Source organism: Mauremys mutica, chromosome 11, assembly GCF_020497125.1.
Source record: "Mauremys mutica isolate MM-2020 ecotype Southern chromosome 11, ASM2049712v1, whole genome shotgun sequence".
Classification (NCBI taxonomy): domain Eukaryota; kingdom Metazoa; phylum Chordata; order Testudines; family Geoemydidae; genus Mauremys; species Mauremys mutica.
This window is the reverse complement of record NC_059082.1, coordinates 20538744-20556872: the sequence shown is the minus strand read 5'-3', so window position 1 is coordinate 20556872 and position 18129 is coordinate 20538744. Positions and strand designations below refer to the sequence as shown.

Below are 18129 nucleotides of genomic sequence, written 5' to 3'. Positions count from 1 at the left end.
CAAGAGCAGTTTCTCCTATCTTTAATGAGACAGCCTGGCACATACCCAAATCTGACCAGATAACCACAGTAGACCATCACCCTTTAACTTCATCTCATGGGGAAGCAGCTTTACCAAAATCCTTATTCCCTCATTAAGAGTGGTGCAAAACTCAGCATTTTTTTCCTACAGGTTGTTTAGATCCATGTAGGTTTATATCCAAAATAGACACATATAAGGCATTACTATACTTGAATTCATTCAGTGATCCAATCCTAGAGATCAAATAGGGAGCAGACTGGTCAGAGGCGACAGACTGGAGATAGGGAAGAGATGCTGAGAACACTGGACCAGTGCTAGGACAAGCTGTAGAAAGAATCACAAAGGACAAGAAAAGGTGCATGGGAGGAGGAGACTATCACCTCCCCAAGCCATAGCAAAAGGCCATACCCCTGCCACCTGGAGTATAACCTGGCAGGAGTTAATAGCCACTGGAGTCAATGGAAACCATCACACTAAATTATTCTACCCATGGTAATAAAGGAATTAGGGGCCCTGGAGTAAGGGTATTGCACACTGAGTTATGTTTGTGGCAACAATCGTTACATGTTTCCAGAAGGACCCCTGGGGTGAGTTATTGCTTTTAGAGGTTAGAACAAAATTCGCCACACTTTCCAAGTAGAAAGTAACTGCATTATTTGCCCATCCAATACACAACTGTAGTGTACTTTTAAACGATGTGTGCGCAAAAGCCCATTCATTCATCACGTCATCATATACTTTAGCCAGCACTGGATAATTTTTAGTTTTGCATTGTACCATGCCAATTGTCACTGGCAGTGTTTCAGATTGTGCCATATAGAACATATCGTCTGTCTTTGGCTTCTCTTCAGTAGCCTTACCTGTCACTTCCAAAGGCAAGCAATCTGCTCCCATCATAGTCAGTAAAACTGCCACTTTTCTCTCATTGGTTCTATGATTATACACTGTTCCAGTCTCTTGGTACAGGAGGGCCAGTTTTCTACAGAGCTGTCAACCAAGCCCATTTTCCCCGAACAGCCAGACACTTAACCCTTATTTTTATTTCTCTCTACATCAGCGGTTTATCCACAGTCCAAGTGGCTGCATTCTGCAGTTTCCTTTTCAGTTTCACGAGGCACCTGCAAGTCACTATTTTACTGTATTCCTGGATCAGGCTCCCATCCTTGTTGCCTGTTGTTCTATTTGCTCTGTACACAGCATACATAATATGAAGGAACTACACAGGCACAGGGTGTCATAGTTCAGTTACACTATCTCAGGCCTAGTAGGAACTCACACAGACACAATCAGTCTCTGCTGCGTTTCTATGGGACTATGGGAAAAGACACCCACACTCAGTTAATATACCGGAAGTAATGCATACCAATCTCAAAGCAGAGATATACAGAAAGTGTGTTGTCCATGCTGGATGAGCTGCAAGTGTTGCTGTGTTACAGTTTATCACAATTCCATGCAGAAGGGTACATTTCTGTGGATCATGGAGTTGCCTGGAATGACCTTAAGATTTGTCAGGAGCATTATTTCAATTATTGGAGGAGGTGGCTGATGTAGAATAATATCAATGTTGGTGGCAGAGGAGACAGTGGTGCTGACTAGATCATATAGCAAATGTGTATGGACTTGTGCAGTGCATTGCTATTCACTATATAGAACAGTATCATCCAAGTACTCTCGCATGGTAGTGGTAGTGCTGGGCTAGGTGACATTAACTGAACTGGAAATAGGAAGCAGTACCTCAGCATTGCAAGTTTGAAGACATTTTATAGCAAGTGGCTTTAAAGAGCTGGAAGATGAAGGAGTTCCTATTTTAAACATTAGCCTGGAGATTCACCAGCTTAAGGCTGTATCTGGTCAGCTACGTCAATATTTTAGAGAACGTAGTTGAGATGCTGGTGACTAGCATTGCTGAAGTTTCTGCTCTCTCACCTTGTGATGCAGCCATCCTCTAAAACACAGGGGTCTCAAACTCAAATGACCACGAGGGCCACATGAGGGCTAGTTCACTGGCCCGAGGGCCGCATCACTGACAACCCCCCCTCACTGCCCCCGGCTCTGCCACCACTCCACCCCTTCCATGAGGCCCTGCCTCTTCCCACCCCTTCCCTGCCCCCATTCCCACCCCTTTCCTGAAGTCTGGAGGTAGGCCTGGAGGGTGGGGGCGGGCGCGGGCCACTTGGCAGGTCGCAGGAAATAGCCCCACAGGCCGCGTGTTTGAGACCCCTGCTCTAACATAATGCCCTTACCCAAGAGGGGCAGAATACCCTTTCAAACTTCATAAACCAAATGCAATATAGAGCCAAAATCCCAGATCCAAACACCCCACGGCCCATGATGGTACATGGAACCTGATGGTATTTAAGTTCTGCAGTTTGGGCCCATCTTACCAGAGTAAACATACACTGTCTGAGCCATCAAGAAATGGCAGTGTTGCAAATGGTAACTCTTCACGTTATTATGAAAAGGGAAAACAAGGCTTCTGAATCCTCACTATTTATAAAGGTGATAGAATATAATAGTTTGTCATCCATTCAAGCAAAGGAAGATGTTATAGTGGAGTATTTTAAGTCCTTTGACATGAAAAGCAGAGACTGCATACATTCCATCTGAGAAAATGGTCATTATGGGGATCCAGTTACCAACCCAGGAACCCCTTGATATGATCCCAAAACAGGTATGGTAAACTTAGATGTGTCTCACTTCCATACGTGAAGGGAAAATCTGGAGTAGCAGTGTGATAATACCAGAGGCGGCTCCAGGCCCCAGCACGCCAAGCGCGTGCTAGGGGCGGCATGCCGCGGGGGGCGCTCTGCCAGTCGCTGGGAGGGTGGCAGGTGGCTCCGGTGGACCTCCCGGCGAAATGTCTAGAGCTGCCCCTGGATAACACTGCTCAGATAAGCAGTAGTTGTTGGAAGACAGCTAGGCAGTGTCAATGAAGCAGATAAACCTACATTATCAGAAGCCTTATTGGTGGTGGTAATGACCTTCTGGACTTTAACTACCACCAGTTAAAACAGTCAGCTAGATCCTCAGCACACCAAGCCAGCTGCTTCACTCACTGAAGATGGCCTAACTGAATCAGAAGTCTGTCCGTGGTCAGAATACAGCTAGTGCCAGTGTAGCAGGGTATATGACACCTTCTCCTGTCTCCTTCCAACCAGAGGTGACATGCTGAGGGTGGCCCTTTGTGGCTGGAGCTCACTATGCTCCAGCAATCCCGAGCCAATTTAACAGCCGCAGGGGACCTTTCCAGCTGGTATAATTAAGAACAGGCCTTTGGCTGCTCTAAGTTACACTGGGGCACCAAAATGGCTCATAGCCAGCCCAAGTTATATAAGTGTCCAAGGGGCAGTCTCTATATTTTGCCTGCTTGCAGCACCTGATTGGTGCACACTGAAGTAGGTCTGGGCTTAGGTTGCCTCTCCTATCTCTGCTGGAGGAAGAACAGGATCTTATGTGAGAAAACTCTTATGAAAGAGCACGGAGCCCCATGGACCGTCCCTCCATACAGGGCAGAGATCTATTTTTATACTTTTAATGGGAGAGAGGTCTGGGCTTATTAACTATTAGCAAGGCAGGAATTGATAACACATTTTAAAAAAATTGTAATTACTCCTATTATCTGTCCCCGCCTTTTGTATGTTTCTTTTGTCTTTTTAGAATCACCCTCTTTGGGGCCAGGCTGCTCTCTTTTTATGCATGTGCAGTGTCTAGTGCATTGAGGCACTACTGCAATACAAATAATTTTTAGGACTGACAGCAAAGTTTCTCCTCCTTTTTTTAATGGCCCTTATAAAGTAAAAGCCCACCTGTGCTAAACAAATGAAGAGGGGTACTATGGAAATCAGAATGACTTTTGTCAAAAATAAGCGTTTTGATTCATGCAATTTTTGACCTTTCTGGGATGCAATAATAAAATAAATCTAAATGACAGGAACAAAAAGATGCATAGGCTTCCCAATGCCCATTCATTGAAAACTGCAAATTTCCAGTATTTCAATAGACCCAGTTCTCTAAGTCTCTGATCTCTAGCTTCCCACAGCTCTTAAATCTTGGAAGCCTGAGCAGAGAACAAAATGAAAGTAACAAACTAGAGGAAAAAACAGACAAAAACAAAAAGGAGGAGCCATGTTTAGAATGAAAATGCAGAAGAAGCACAGCTAGTACCGAACAGGTGTTAAGCTTTTCAGTTCACTAAAGACTCACCCAAAGACAGCAATAACCTTAGCAAGGGATTGGATGGCCTCACCTCTAATCTTTAGTTTCCTAATCAACTCAGAAGAGTGAAAACTGGCCATTCGGCTGCAGATAGAGCAGGAAGATGCTGCCACCTACAGGTACAAAGATCATGAAGACACTAAATCATAACTTCTAGGGTCCCCAGCATGAACTGTAAAAAATATAGGGAAAAGTCAGGAAGCTCATAGTTATGTTACCCACACCAACCAGATCTTGGCCATATTGCACAAATGCATATGCTGAGGTATTACAGTTATTCCTTCTATACACAGCACCATGCACACATGCATAACATATAATAACATGCTTTACATATAGAAATCAAAGTCTCCGTCTGACAGCACTTAAAATGTAAGGATCAATCCTGCAGAATACTGAGTTTCATTAGAAGTGGAGGGTTCTATGCACCTAATCATAAACTGCGGTGATTTATTTAAAAGGGCACGGGAGTGGTAGGGTGACAGTTGTGTAATTTGGACTATTTGGCTTACACATTCTTCTCTTTGGTTTGGGGGCATTTTTTAAAAGTATCATATCTTACCATGGGGGCAAGAGGAAGGCTAAGCCGAGAGGAGTTTTTAAGAGTGGTGCAAGAAGCTTGGCACAGTGGAGAAGGGTGACATTCCAGGCATGTGGGGAAGCATAGCAACAGGAGGCAGAAAGGTTTGGTGCCATGATTACCATATACCGTTAATAGTAAATATTTTTCAAGGGTTCTAATTTGACAGCTCCCTCAAAAGCAGAACTCTAAATTCCTTAATGTCTGTGCATGTAAAAAACTCTCAGCTACATTAGATCCTCAGAGTTATGAACAGCAGAGTTATGAACTGACCAGTCAACCACACACACCTCATTTGGAACCGGAAGTGCGCAATCAGGCAGCCGCAGAGACCCAAAAAAGCAAATACAGTACAGTACTGTGTTAAACATAAACTGCTAAAAAAAATAAGGGGGAAAGTTTAAACAAAGATTTGACAAGGTCAGGAAACTGTTTCTGTGCTTGTTTCATTTAAATTAAGATGATTAAAAGCATTTTTTCTGCATAGTAAAATTTTAAAGCTGTATTAAGTCAATGTTCAGTTGTAAACTTTTGAAAGACCCACCATAACATTTGGTTTAGAGTTATGAACATTTCAGAGTTACAAACAATCTCCATTCCTGAGATGTTTGTAACTCTGAGGTTCTACTGTATAAAATTAGATCAAGGTAGCTCTTAAATGTGTGATCACTGACCACAGTGCTGGTAAATGTACACACAGAATAGGAACACACGCAATTCAAAAAACCTGGCCCTTCACTTGCTTGCTGCTTTTTCTTGTTAGCTTTGTTTGGGTTTTTTAAAGGAGGGGGGAATAGCAAATACAGCTATTTTACTGTACAAACATTTAAATATGCCAGCCAGTGATAGCACTTTGAAGTTATGAATGATATAGCAAAAGTCCCCTCCCTCAGAAACTTTAAGGATCAGATTTTAAAAAATGGACTGTGGACTGAACTACTCCAATTTTGTTTTGTTTTTGTAAAATCAAAAACCTGACTAATGAAGTTTTACAAAACCCAAATGACCATTCCTCAACTGAAACAAACCTAAACCAAAAATCTACATACCATGGATAGTTAGGTCCAGAGTAGGTGAAATCTGACCAGTGTGGCCAGACCACTCTGCAGTCTATAAACAGTGACTGAACTGGGCCAGCTCATTGTGGCTTGGTAAGACCTCATCTTGTGTTTTGCAATCTAAGCTTTCATTTTAAAAGAAAAATTTCTCACTAGTATTTAAGGTGGTGAAGATAGCTTTTTAGAGGTCAACCAGATGTAAACAAAAGCATCCCATACTTCATAAGTCTACAGACAGCTTAAAACAATAGCACCAATACAGGAGCAAACAGCTCTTCTCAATGGAATGTTGATTCTGAAGCCTAACAAAGAACATGTTAACTCTCAGGTTACGATCTGTTTCATTGCCAATAAAAGCAACAATGGACGTTCCACTGTAGAAAGCTCAGAGTAGGGTTAGGTGACATGGTGGTGTCAGTTGTTTGTTTCTAGTACAGTCATCACTGGTGGGGAATTAGGGGGGTTGAATTATCCCAGGTAGATTCACCCTCAGACACCTCCAATGTTTTCAGTAGAAAATCACCTCTGCATGAGTTTTTTTGGGCCTGATTCTCCACTGCCCTGCTCATTGTGTAGCCACTTATACCTGTGCAAAGTGAGTGCAAGGTGGGTGTACAACACTATCCAACCAGAATGGCAGTGGCTTTTCACCAGTGCAGTAAATGACTGCACAATGTGCAAGACATCTGAGAATCAGGCTCTTCTTTCTTCATAAACATTGGCCTTGATTCACTTCTGCCAGTGGGACCCAGACTGAGGGCCCTCAGAGGCAGAAAGTCTGTCCCAGGATGAACAGAAGTCATGGCACAAAACTCCTGCAACCCCGACTCCTCTGGGGAGCATGGAGCCAGCTAATGTAGACTGGAAACTGGTCAGGGAGACCAGGAGAGAAGATCTGGCCAAGACACCTACGTGATGATACTGTGCATCCGCTGAGCCTCCTGTGCCTGGAGAACTTATATGAGCCCTTCTCCGTTCTGCTGGATTTCTGAGGTGAATTTCCTTCTTCAGTGCCGCTGCCCACAGAGCTGCAGCAATGTGTTCAAACTCCACTCTACTATACTCACACTAGTGGATTAAGCCCACACTAGGTGCAATTTCATCTCATTTCTCTACACTGTATTAATATTCTGTCTCCTCACTACATTTATCAAGAACAATGCAAAGCATTGATCGAGTTTGTCACATTGGATGGATGTTGTTGCTAGTCAACAGGACATATGCACTGGAGGAAAAATAGATTTGCTGTGACACCTTCTCCTCCCACTTTACATTGGGGGACCCCCACTGACTTCAGTAGAATTGCTCCAAGCTTTACTGGTGTAAAGGGAGATGAGAATCAGGCTCATGTATAGAAATTAAGCACAGTACATTAAATTTCAGGCTAATAATTCACAGTCTTAAAAATTCAGTGGTAATTTCTTTGAATTAAACTCACCTAACCTCTGTTGGGAGAAGCAGCAGCAGCTTGTGCATCAACACCAGTAAGAACAGATGCTAAACATTGGCAGGAAAATTCCCACTTGGACGCCATTCTCCTCATCTTACCTAGCTGAACAGAGCTGAAAACTGACTCTGAAAATGAACAAGACATGCAACTTTCCATCTAGAGGATTTCATATTACGGAAACAAGCAAAAAATATAGTCCCGGATACTGCAAGGAGCTTTACATGGGCTAAGCCTGTAATGGGAGAAGGCTTCTTGCAGGACTGAGACCACAAAAATCAGAGAGGAAGAACAAGAATTCAGTCACTCTCCTCTGCAACATTCTGCATTTAAACTGTAGAACCAAGAAGGTAGCTGCTTCATACCTGCCCCAGAAGTAAAGAGACGATAGACTGAATTCCTCCTTGCATTCATCCCTACATATACCACAGATCATATCTGGAATCAACATAGGCTTTTCATACTGGCTCAGTCCAATGATGCATTTCAGTGCCTTCATTGCTGATGCCCAATAGGTCATAGGAAGGCAGACACCTTTACCCTAAGGCAGGGGTGGCCTAATGCAGCCACGTGCAGCTCTTCAGAAGTTAATATGCGGCTCCTTGTACAGGCACTGACTCCGGGGCTGGAGCTACAGGTGTCAACTTTCCAATGTGCCACGGCGTGTTCACTGCTCAACCCCTGGTTCTGCCACAGGCCCTGCCCACATTCCACCCCTTCCCGCCCCCTCCCCTGAGGCTGCCATGTCCTCACTCCCCACACCCAGAGCCTCCTGCATGCCACGAAACAGCTGAAGGAGGGAGGGGAAGGCGCTGATCGGCGGGGCTGCCGGTGGGTGGAAGACGCTGGGAGGGAGCTGATGGGGAGCTGCTGACCTATTACAATGGCCCTTTGGCAATGTACATTGGTAAATTCTGGCTCCTTCTCAGGCTCAGGTTGGCCACCCCTGCCCTAAGCCAGCTGAGAAAACAATTCCTTTGGAGCCCAGCCAGCACTCAGCTTACGCTCTAGAGCACTTTGTTTGATTACCCTTAACTCTCACACCTACCAATGCCCATAAGAGTATCATGATTATCAAGCCCTTTTATTCCAACTACAGTAATTGTTCGTGTTTAAGTGTTACAGCTATAAAGCATGAGTATATGGTTATGTCAATACACTGACTCTTAAAAAGAGTTTGTGTCACCTGCATGCAACGTAGTGGTAACTATGTGGGTCCCAAGATATTAGAGAGACAAGGTGGGTGAGACAATATCTTTGGACCAACTTCTGTTGGTGATAGACACAAGCTTTTGAGCCACACAGCGCTCTTCTTCAGGTCTGGGAAAGGTACTCCCAAAATGCAAGGCAGAACAGACAGTTTATCATAAGCAGTTTGCGCATATTGTAAGGGACCATTCTAGATAGAGTGGCCCGTTAACACATCTGCAGTCAGAGGACAAAAAGAGGAGGTTAGTGGGTTATAGATTGTGGAACTAAGCCATAAATCCAGTGTCTCTGTTCAGGCCAGGACTTTTAGTGTCTAGCAGAGTAATGAATTTAAGATCCCAGGCTCATCTTTCGAAAGTGTTGTACAGGCTTCCTTTGAGGATGAAGACTGATAGGTCAAATACACAATGATCGCTGTGTGAAAAGTGTTTCCCAGCTGGTAATAGGGCATTTTTGTCTTTTATCATTTTCCTGCATAAGTGTATTAGAGAACATGGTGATTGTGTGGTTTGACCCACATAGTTGTCATTGGGTCATTTAATGCACTGGATGAGGTATACCACATGTTGTGATAAACATGTGTATGATCCATGGATCTCAGAAGGTGTGTTGTGGGGGGTGTTGATCACTGTACCAGACATAACTGCAGGTTTTGCATGTGTTGTTCTGGCAGGGTTTGGTGCTCCTTTGATTGGTGTGTCCCGGTTTGTGGGAAGCTTACATCCAATGAGCTTGTGGGTGGGGGGGGGGTTGTTTGAATGCCAGAATTGGGGGTTCAGGAAAGATTTCTTTCACGATGGGGTCCCCATCCAGTATGTAGCTGTTAGCCTGTACAGGTTCCAGTGTGAGGTGGTAGGTGACAACTGGGGTGTACAGTCAGGGGGGGTTATTTCTGTATTGAAGCAGCTTCTCTCAGAGTATTTGGGTGGCCCACTCCACGATGCAATCTACTTCTCTGGAGGAGATTTGTTTGGGAAAGGTGGTTTTGAGTGTTTTAAGGTGCATATACTGGACTTTCCTTGGAGCATATTTTATGGAGCATATTCTGAGTGCCTGTCTGTAGATAACAGATTTCTTGGTGTGTCTGAGGTTGGCTACTGAATCTGTGAAGGTAGGTGTGGTGGTCCTTGGATTTCTTGTATATAGTTGTCTGTAGGGTTCCATTGTTGAAGTTGATTGTGGTGTCCAGGAAGTTGATGCTAGTGTGAGCATGTTCCAGAGAGAATTTAATGGACAGCAGGTGGCTGTTGAAGTTGTGGTGAAAATCTATGAAGGCATTTAAGCAGTCTGTCCAGAGGATGAAAATATCACCAGTATACCATTGGTTTCATGGTGCATTGGTTCAGAAATTCTTCTTCAAGGTGGCCCATGAAGATGTCAGCATATTGGGGAGCCATCCTAGCAACCATGGCTGTTCCCATGATTTGGGCAAAGTGTTTGCTGTTGAATGTAAAATTGTTATGGGTGAGGATGAAATGGATGAGTTTGGTGATTGGTGTTTGGGGTGGATTTCTGGGGTGGATCCATTGTTTTATAAATATTGGAGACAGGCAGCAATGCCGTCATTATGAGGGGTATTGGTGTACTGGGACGTGACATCCATGGTGGCAAGGATGGTGTTCTGAAGGAGGTTTTTAATATTGGAGAATTTGTGGAAGAAGTTAGTTGTGCCCTGGAGGAAGCTGATCCTTTGTGTGATGAGGGGTTTGACGATGATTTCTATGAGTCCCGATATTCCTTCTCTCTATGTCCTTCTCTCTCTCTCTCTCCCTCCATATCTCTTTATGTCACCTGCAGACATTTTGGTAAAAAGAACAAGAATGCCTGTAATGATAGAAGCTTATGTCATAGGAACTAGGGATTTGCAGAAGTCGAGATAGAAAGCTAAACCAAAAGAGCAGTATGATTTGGGGTCCCAGGAGTTGCCACCACTTCTTGAATATGACAATGCACTTATATGATAGAAATCAGTGATCACAAACAGCCCGGGTGTTGCATGAAGTTGCCTCATGGTCTTATGAGGTTGTCATGGACACACTGAGGAGGAATAGGTGATGCCTTCAACTTCTAGACGGGAGGGACTTACGGGGCACTGAGTTTGCTATTTTGCCATAGGAGGTCTCAGTTAGACAACAACCATAATGGATAAGACAACCAAGCCCTAGGATGTAACACTGCCAGAACAAATGGACTCACCTCAGAGGTTAATCAAACATTGTCAATAAGTTTATTTAGTAGGTTGGTAAGAAGAAGACTGGGGCAGAGGAGCTGCAAGAGCCCATGTTCCATTATGCAGAAGCAGCGGATACTGGTCACTGCATAAAAAGGATCTCTTCCAAGCACACTGGAACTCACAGTGGTTACTGCAGGGGTAGACAACCTATGGCATGCGTGCCGAAGGCAGCACGTGAGCTGATTTTCAGTGGCACTCACACTGCCCGGGTCCTGGCCACCGGTCCAAGGGGCTCTGCATTTTAATTTAATTTTAAATGAAGCTCCTTAAACATTTTAAAAACCTTATTTACTTTACATACAACAATAGTTTAGTTATATATTATAGACTTGTAGAAAGAGACCTTCCAAAAACGTTACGATGTATTACTGGCACGCAAAGTGCAAGTGCATTAGATGAAGACTCGGCACACCACTTCTGAAAGGTTGCCGACCCCTGGGTTACTGAACACCACAGAGCACCCATGAAATCTGGCACTCACTCCTTGACGTCTGCACACATGAAGGAGAAGGGCATGCTGAATATCCGAGGACTGCCTTGGCCAATCCCTGCTGCACAGCTGGGTCAACAATTGTTTATATAGGGGTTGCAACAGTGATGATAGATTTGTGACTGTTGTGACTGTTTTGAGTGCATTTTGTAACATGGCTCAGGTTTCTACATGTTTGTCTTTTCTTCCCACATCACATGGGAAATTAGTGACTTTTGAGGGGGCCCACAGATTGAGTAAATCTAGGTAATATTTTGTCTTCGGGCTTGTCTACATTTGAAAGTTTTACTACTTCAAGTATACTGGTATAGTTAAAGAAATACAACCCCATCTAGCATGTTTGCAGTTAATGCACCAATATATCACTAGATAAAAAGACATGGAAAATGAGAAAAAGATAAGGCACTGGCAACAACAAGGAAAGAAAACCAGCTGGCAGAAGAAAAAGTGACCATCTCCAAAAAGTTGGTAATCTCTCCACTCACTAATCTTGGCAGCCCAATAATCTCTGGTTAAGGATTTTTGAAGTTTCAGATTTCAGAAACCAGGCACACGTTTTGCCATCAGCATTTTTATATTGAGGAAAATAAATCTAATCTGGCCAGTGAAAGGAAAATTCTGCTTACTGATTACAATTTTTATCGCCCCCACTCTTCACACATATATTTTCCTGTGGAATAAAATGAGTCCAGAATCTTACCTTACAGGCATTTCTCTTTTCATACAATTTCCTCTTCAATACTCCAGTGACACATCATTTGGACTATCCTTCTGCATCAGTAGCTCTATCTTTTGAGTTAACCAAACTAAGTTTCTTGCTGGGTGAAGATCTAGAATATGTCCCTTGACCCCTTGCTCAAGAGTGTCATACAAGATTTTTTTTAAAAGTGGAACCTAAATTTAGGCTCCTCAGTAGCCTGATTTTCAGTATTTCAAGCACCCAGATGAAGCCGATTTCAGATGAAATGCCTGATTTAAGTCAAGATTACTGCTAGTTGTTCAGTACTTTTGAAATCAGACTACTCTTTAGATGAACTTGAAATATGAACTTATAAGTCTTGGCACCTATTTTAAAACTGGAGACATAGTGTATCCAAAAAGCAAAAGCTGTGGAGGTAGCAGCAATTTTGAGACAGCTGCAGTGGCATGTTAAAAATGCATTGAGACTATTCTGTCCTTTACTATGACACAGAACACTTTGGCACAGGATGTCCTAATGGAGACCACTACTTTGTTGATAAATAAATCAGAGTATACAATCTCTGTTAAGATTTGCTCATTTCTTTCACATTGTTGAAAGAAGGAAAATCATTTCTGATGCATATGAATGAGGAGCAAGATAGAATTATTCAACACTGTCAACAAATACACACCTTGAGAAATGGCTTCCTAATTTGCAACAGATTTATAGTCCTTATCTCAAATTTTCAAAGTTAATCTGAATCTCCAATAGAAGGCATTTCAATTCATCAGCAAATCTTTCATGTCATGAAGAAAACTCAAAGAATCAGTGTCCCTTAACAGTAAAAGAAATGATAAATCTGATAATTATATAATTCATGACAACACATATCAAGACATTACACCAAATGCTTACACAAGACCTATTTATGCTACTGTTTTGCTAGAGATATTCCCTACAGAACCATCTACTCTCCTTTTCTGATCCAAACACTTGCTCTGGAGAAAGCTTTTTTGCCCTGCTCTGAAGAGATGCACAAATTTCATTCAGCAACCATTTCTCGTGATGGAAAACTAGTGGCCCTCAACCAGCAACATATAAAAGTAAATGAAAATTTACGTGCAGATCAGAAAGAAATGCGATACAGTACGGCTACTTAAAAAAAATTATGATCTCAGACATCAAGTCACCCCTTATCTATACCACGTTGATATGAATGTTCAATTGCCCTTGGCTGGGGAACAAAAGTTTTAGCTTGGTTACTGCCAAACAACTTCCCCAGTCTTCATGTTTTAGTATATACAGGGCTATGCAAGCTGGGAAGCAAATAAGATCTTTCCTTTGCTCAAACCTTTCTAACACTCCCAAATCCAATGAGTAAACCATCATAAACAGTAGTGGTAGGATAGATTAACACTGATACTTTGCACTTAAATAGGGCTGAGAATCTCAAAACGCTTTACAAATATTAGTTAAGTCTCTTAACACCCTTTACAGCTAAGTCACCACTACACACATTTTAGGAGTGGATAAATAGTCGTTCCGAGAGATTAAATGATTAGCATAAGGTCCTGCTCTATAAAGTCAATGTAAGGTTGGAGAAAAGCCCACAACCATATACATACAAAAAGGTTTCCTTCCCAGGAAACCCAATTTGAAAGGAAGGAAGGAAGGAAAAGTTACATCTCTCTGCAATTGGTTCAGATGGCCATCAGGTGTCTGCCTCAAAAGACATTACAGAGCAAAAAGATTACACAAATCAAACAGAGTACGTTTACTTGCTCATAACTTTCAGGGTAACCCAGCAGCAGCACAGCTTGCTTCCTTTCAGAATACACTCCACCTGTGGAAAAGAGTACGGTTTATATATTCCCCTTGTTAGCCTGGGGCAAGGCCTCCTGAGAAATATCTACCAACATGAGCAGGCAAGTCAGGGTTATACTTAGAAAGCCACAAATCTCCACATGTATATTGAATGTAAAGTTCACAATACACCACCCAGTTACCCATCATTCTCACTGGGATGGTTTTTAGTCAGTGGTATGGAGGGGGAGAAAGTTGCAAGTTTTAAATATTTATATCTTCAAAACATGTTAGAGAAATTAATTCTTAAAGAGGATTCAGTTTTATCCTAGCAGCACTGTGCTCAGGACCTGGTAAATAATGGCAGATGTATGCTAGTGCAGGAAGCCCAACAGTCTGCAAGATACGAGGACTATTAGAACAGATGGAGCCTGTACAGGTTGAATAGGCTATATTTTAAAAATGTGGGCACCAAAATATTTCCTAAAAGGACTGCCAAAAAGTTCGGATGGGTGTTCACGTACCCCAGTATAGAAGTGTTTATAAGTGTAGCCTACCAGCATAAATCACCTTTATAGCAGTATAACTGCAATCCACACTAGGACTTTTACTAGTGAGAAGAGGGAAAAAAGACATTCCTAATAGACATAATTATCTCAGTACAACCCAGTAGACCAACCTGGTGTGTAGACCAGCCTCTAATTTGCCTTTGCTTAGCAGGTGGGGGAAAGAGCCTGTCTAGGGCTCCAGCTGGTCTTAACAGGTCCCTCGAGAAAGTCGCTTGAGCCTCTCTGTCAGCTGAACTGTAAAACAGGATAAAGCTAGACCTGAATCAAAAATGGATTCCCTATTTGAGCTATTCTTTACGTCTCAGTAGAAGTTTTCAATAGGAATTAATGTATCAATATTTCACAAGATAAAAGGAGATGGAAATGAGGAAAAGATAAGAAACTGGCAACAACAAGGAAAGGAAACCAATGGGCCAATGAAAAAGTAAACCCTCTCCAAAAAGTTGATAGCCTTCACAGTCAGGAATATCAGCAGATCAAAAATTGCTGGTTAAGGAATGTTGAACAGTTTAAGAATTCAGAAACCAAGCACACATGCGTTTTGCCATCAGTGTTTTTACATTGAGGAAAATAAATACAACATGGCCAGTGGAAGGAAAATTCTGCTTACTGGTTACAATTTTTTGATCCCCTCCCCGTGTCTTCTTCTGGAATAAATGGAATTCAGGATGTTACCCGACATGCACCGCATATCTAAAAAATATTGCTCTCATGAGTCCGACTAGCTGACTGAGTCAGATATATCTACATATTTAAGTACATTAGCTTTACTCAAGTAAGGGACTAATGTAACCCCGCTGGGGTTTAGAGAGCATGGCCCCTTTAAAACCTTGTCCTGAGCCAGAGGAAGTTCTCATGGTGCCAGGAAGAGGAAGTGTTAGTTGTTAAAGGGGAGTGGAGAGAGGGAGAGCACAGAGTGTGTGTGTCTGTAGCTCCAGACAAGAGGGATACAGTGAGCAGGCCCTCATATAGTAAAGCAGCCGAGAATGAGCCCAAAGTCTGGGAAGGACGAGTGGCCGATCAGGGACACCCCAGGACAGGAGCCAAGAGGAGTACTCTGTCAGGGAGCAATCACCCAAGAAGGGCAAACCAGAGCTGGACTGAGTATCACTGCTGCTCAGAGCTGTATGGGGCCGTGAATCCTGGGGCTTGTGACCGTGCATTGGGAACAAGGAGGGAGGCTGTAACTAGCTAAGGGTGGAGGTTGTCGCTCTGTGTGGCTTTGCAGAGAGCAGCAGAAGAGGGCACTGGAGGGATTTGGTGTTGAAAGTTTACTGGCGCCGAAGACTACCAGAAGCACCCAAGACTCACTGCTGGACTGGAACTTGGCCCAGGACTCCTAAATTCTGAGTGCAGACACATTGCTTGGTGTCTGCCCTTTCTTATTGTAGTACCACTGGACCAGTGGGACCTTTTATTGGATGTAACCCTGTTTTACCGCTCCTCCTACCTTTGTTTTTCTCCATTCGTCCCTCTGTAAATAAATATTTCCCTTTCCTATATTCATTGTACTATTCTGGTGCATGTGTTTACTCCAGGGGGTGTGAAACCAGCATGCCCTTGGGGTGGAAGGGAGTTTCCCTGCTGTGTTCTTGCACACGCTTTTTCTTGGCCAGAGATGCCTGCAGAACGGACTCCATCTTGGCCAGGAGGGCACTACAATTACACTAATTTGAAGATATTTATAAACTGTCTGCTACATCTCACCAAGGATGTTGGCCTAATGATATTTTACACTTATATAGCCCTTCCATCCAAAGATCATGACAGTAGCATAGGGAACTATAAGTGACTAGCCCAAGATCTCAACAGAAGTCTGTGGAAGAATTAAGAAAAACAAATTCAGGTTTATTGACGCCCAGTGATATGCTTTCGACTACAAGATCTGTCAAGCAGTAATGGCTTGTTTTTCATGTCCATTTGAAGAAATGTTGGCCACTAATATTTAAAAAAAAAAAGAAAGCGGCAGATGAATTTTGATAGTGGAGTAATATTGGCTGCATTTCAAACGGAATGTTTTAGGACTTGAAGTCAAGAAACTGCAGAACCCAGCTCTTTTCCAAAGTGATTTTTTAAGGACTGCCGTATTTAGATTATGAAAGCAGACAAAAGCACTGTTGTTTTGAACAAAAGCGACTATCCATTAAAGTGAAGGAACATTGCCATTGAAATCTTTATGACTAATCTGAAATATAATGCTTTAAACCAACTTAATTTTCAGCAAACGTTGTCCAGTTGCTATACACATGACATATTTCTTATCCACGATAAAAATGATGAAGGGCCCACAATGAAGGTATTCAAACAAACAACCAGAGATCACCTTCACTGGAGAGAGACTGTTCCTTTGCTAGATATCAGAGTTCTTTTCACTCAAAGCAATGAACTCATAACTACCTAGTCTGAAACAGCGTTTTTGAGATGGTGGCCATTAAAGAGACTTCAGTAGTTAAGTTTTGAGAAGTATGGTATTAAAAGATGGAAAAATGTTCATGCCTTTTCCTACAGCTTTGCTAATGTGGGATGTCTCTCTTTTTCCTATTGACTTGCCTGTCTATGTAATACAGCAGAACCACACTGGAAGGCCTGTTACAAATTACCAGAACTAACCAAAACACGATTAAAGAACCCAGTCAAAGATTCCATGGCACAACTTACTGTGTTCATTTATTTTTCAGGAGTGTAGTTTAGTCTTATGTTTACACTGCAATTAAACACCCGCAGCTTGCCCATGCCAGCTGACTTGGGTTTGTGGGACTAGAGTGATAGGGCTGTTTAACTGCAGTGCATACGTTGTGGACCCTCTGAGCCCAAACATCTACACCACAATTAAACTGTCCAGTAACCTAAGCCTGAACCAATTAACATGGGCCTGCTGCAGGTGTTTAGCTGCAGTGTAGACATACCCATAGTTCACCAGTAAACAGATTTGGGTAAACTCAGAGAGAGAGAGAGAGAGAGAGAGAGAGAGAGAGCGCGCATGCTCATGAGCACTGATTTGAATAAAAGCTGTGAAGTCACTTGGTTGGTATCCTGTCTGAACATTTAAGTTTTTGCTCACAAAAACCATTTGTGGAAAGAGGAATGCCATGAGCTCACCATAGTGAGAGTGCATATTTGCACAAGTATTCACACCAGAAGTGTTTGTGGGGCCACCTTGAAAGATCTCCAGGGGTTCAAGAGTTATCCAGTCAATGAGTAGACCCATCCTGTGTACTAGGTGATTAATAATACATTGCATATTTGCTAACGAGGCAACAGCCTGCCATCCTTTGATCCCTAACCTCTTTAGGCTCCCTTAACAAGGGGACAGGGCTAACTCAGGGAGAATAGGGGTTTAAAAAGCCAGCTCGCAAGCAACCAGAGGAGCTAGTGAAGAGAAGCAGCAAACAGGAGAGAGTATTGTGAGGGAGTGTGACAGCCAGAAACCCCTAATAACTCACTCCCCAAAGCACACACACAAAGAACAAAACAAACCATCCAACCTGCTGCAAGAATAAAAATGATGCAAGCAGAAGTCCAGCAGCAGAGTGAGGGCTAACCAGTTTATTGCACTGAATGCGGCATGTAGGGTGACCAGACAGCAAGTGTGAAAAATCAGGACGGGGTGGGGGGTAATAGGAGCCTATATAAGAAAAAGACCCCAAAATCGGGACTGTCCCTATAAAATCAGGACATCTGGTCACCCTAGCGGCATGTATGATTACCTGCCTGGTGTGCAGGTGGCATGTGTGTGTGCATTCCGTGCAAGCAGCTCATGGCCCCCAGACACTGAGTATGGTCTCTTGAAACCTGGGTGGCTGAACTAGAGGAACCTAACGG

The 18129-nt window shown here is 43.0% G+C and overlaps 1 long non-coding RNA gene across 3 annotated transcripts in view; it reads right to left on the bottom strand.

Moving 5' to 3' along the window:
* Positions 1 to 18129, bottom strand: part of LOC123344201 — a 221491-nt gene that overhangs the window by 154102 nt on the left and 49260 nt on the right. The window contains exon 2 of one of the 3 annotated variants that reach the window (XR_006572483.1): positions 14418 to 14541. The exons of the other annotated variants lie outside the window; for them this stretch is intronic. This is a non-coding gene — a long non-coding RNA (uncharacterized LOC123344201). The remainder of the gene's footprint in view (positions 1 to 14417; positions 14542 to 18129) is intronic. 3 annotated transcript variants of the gene reach the window in all.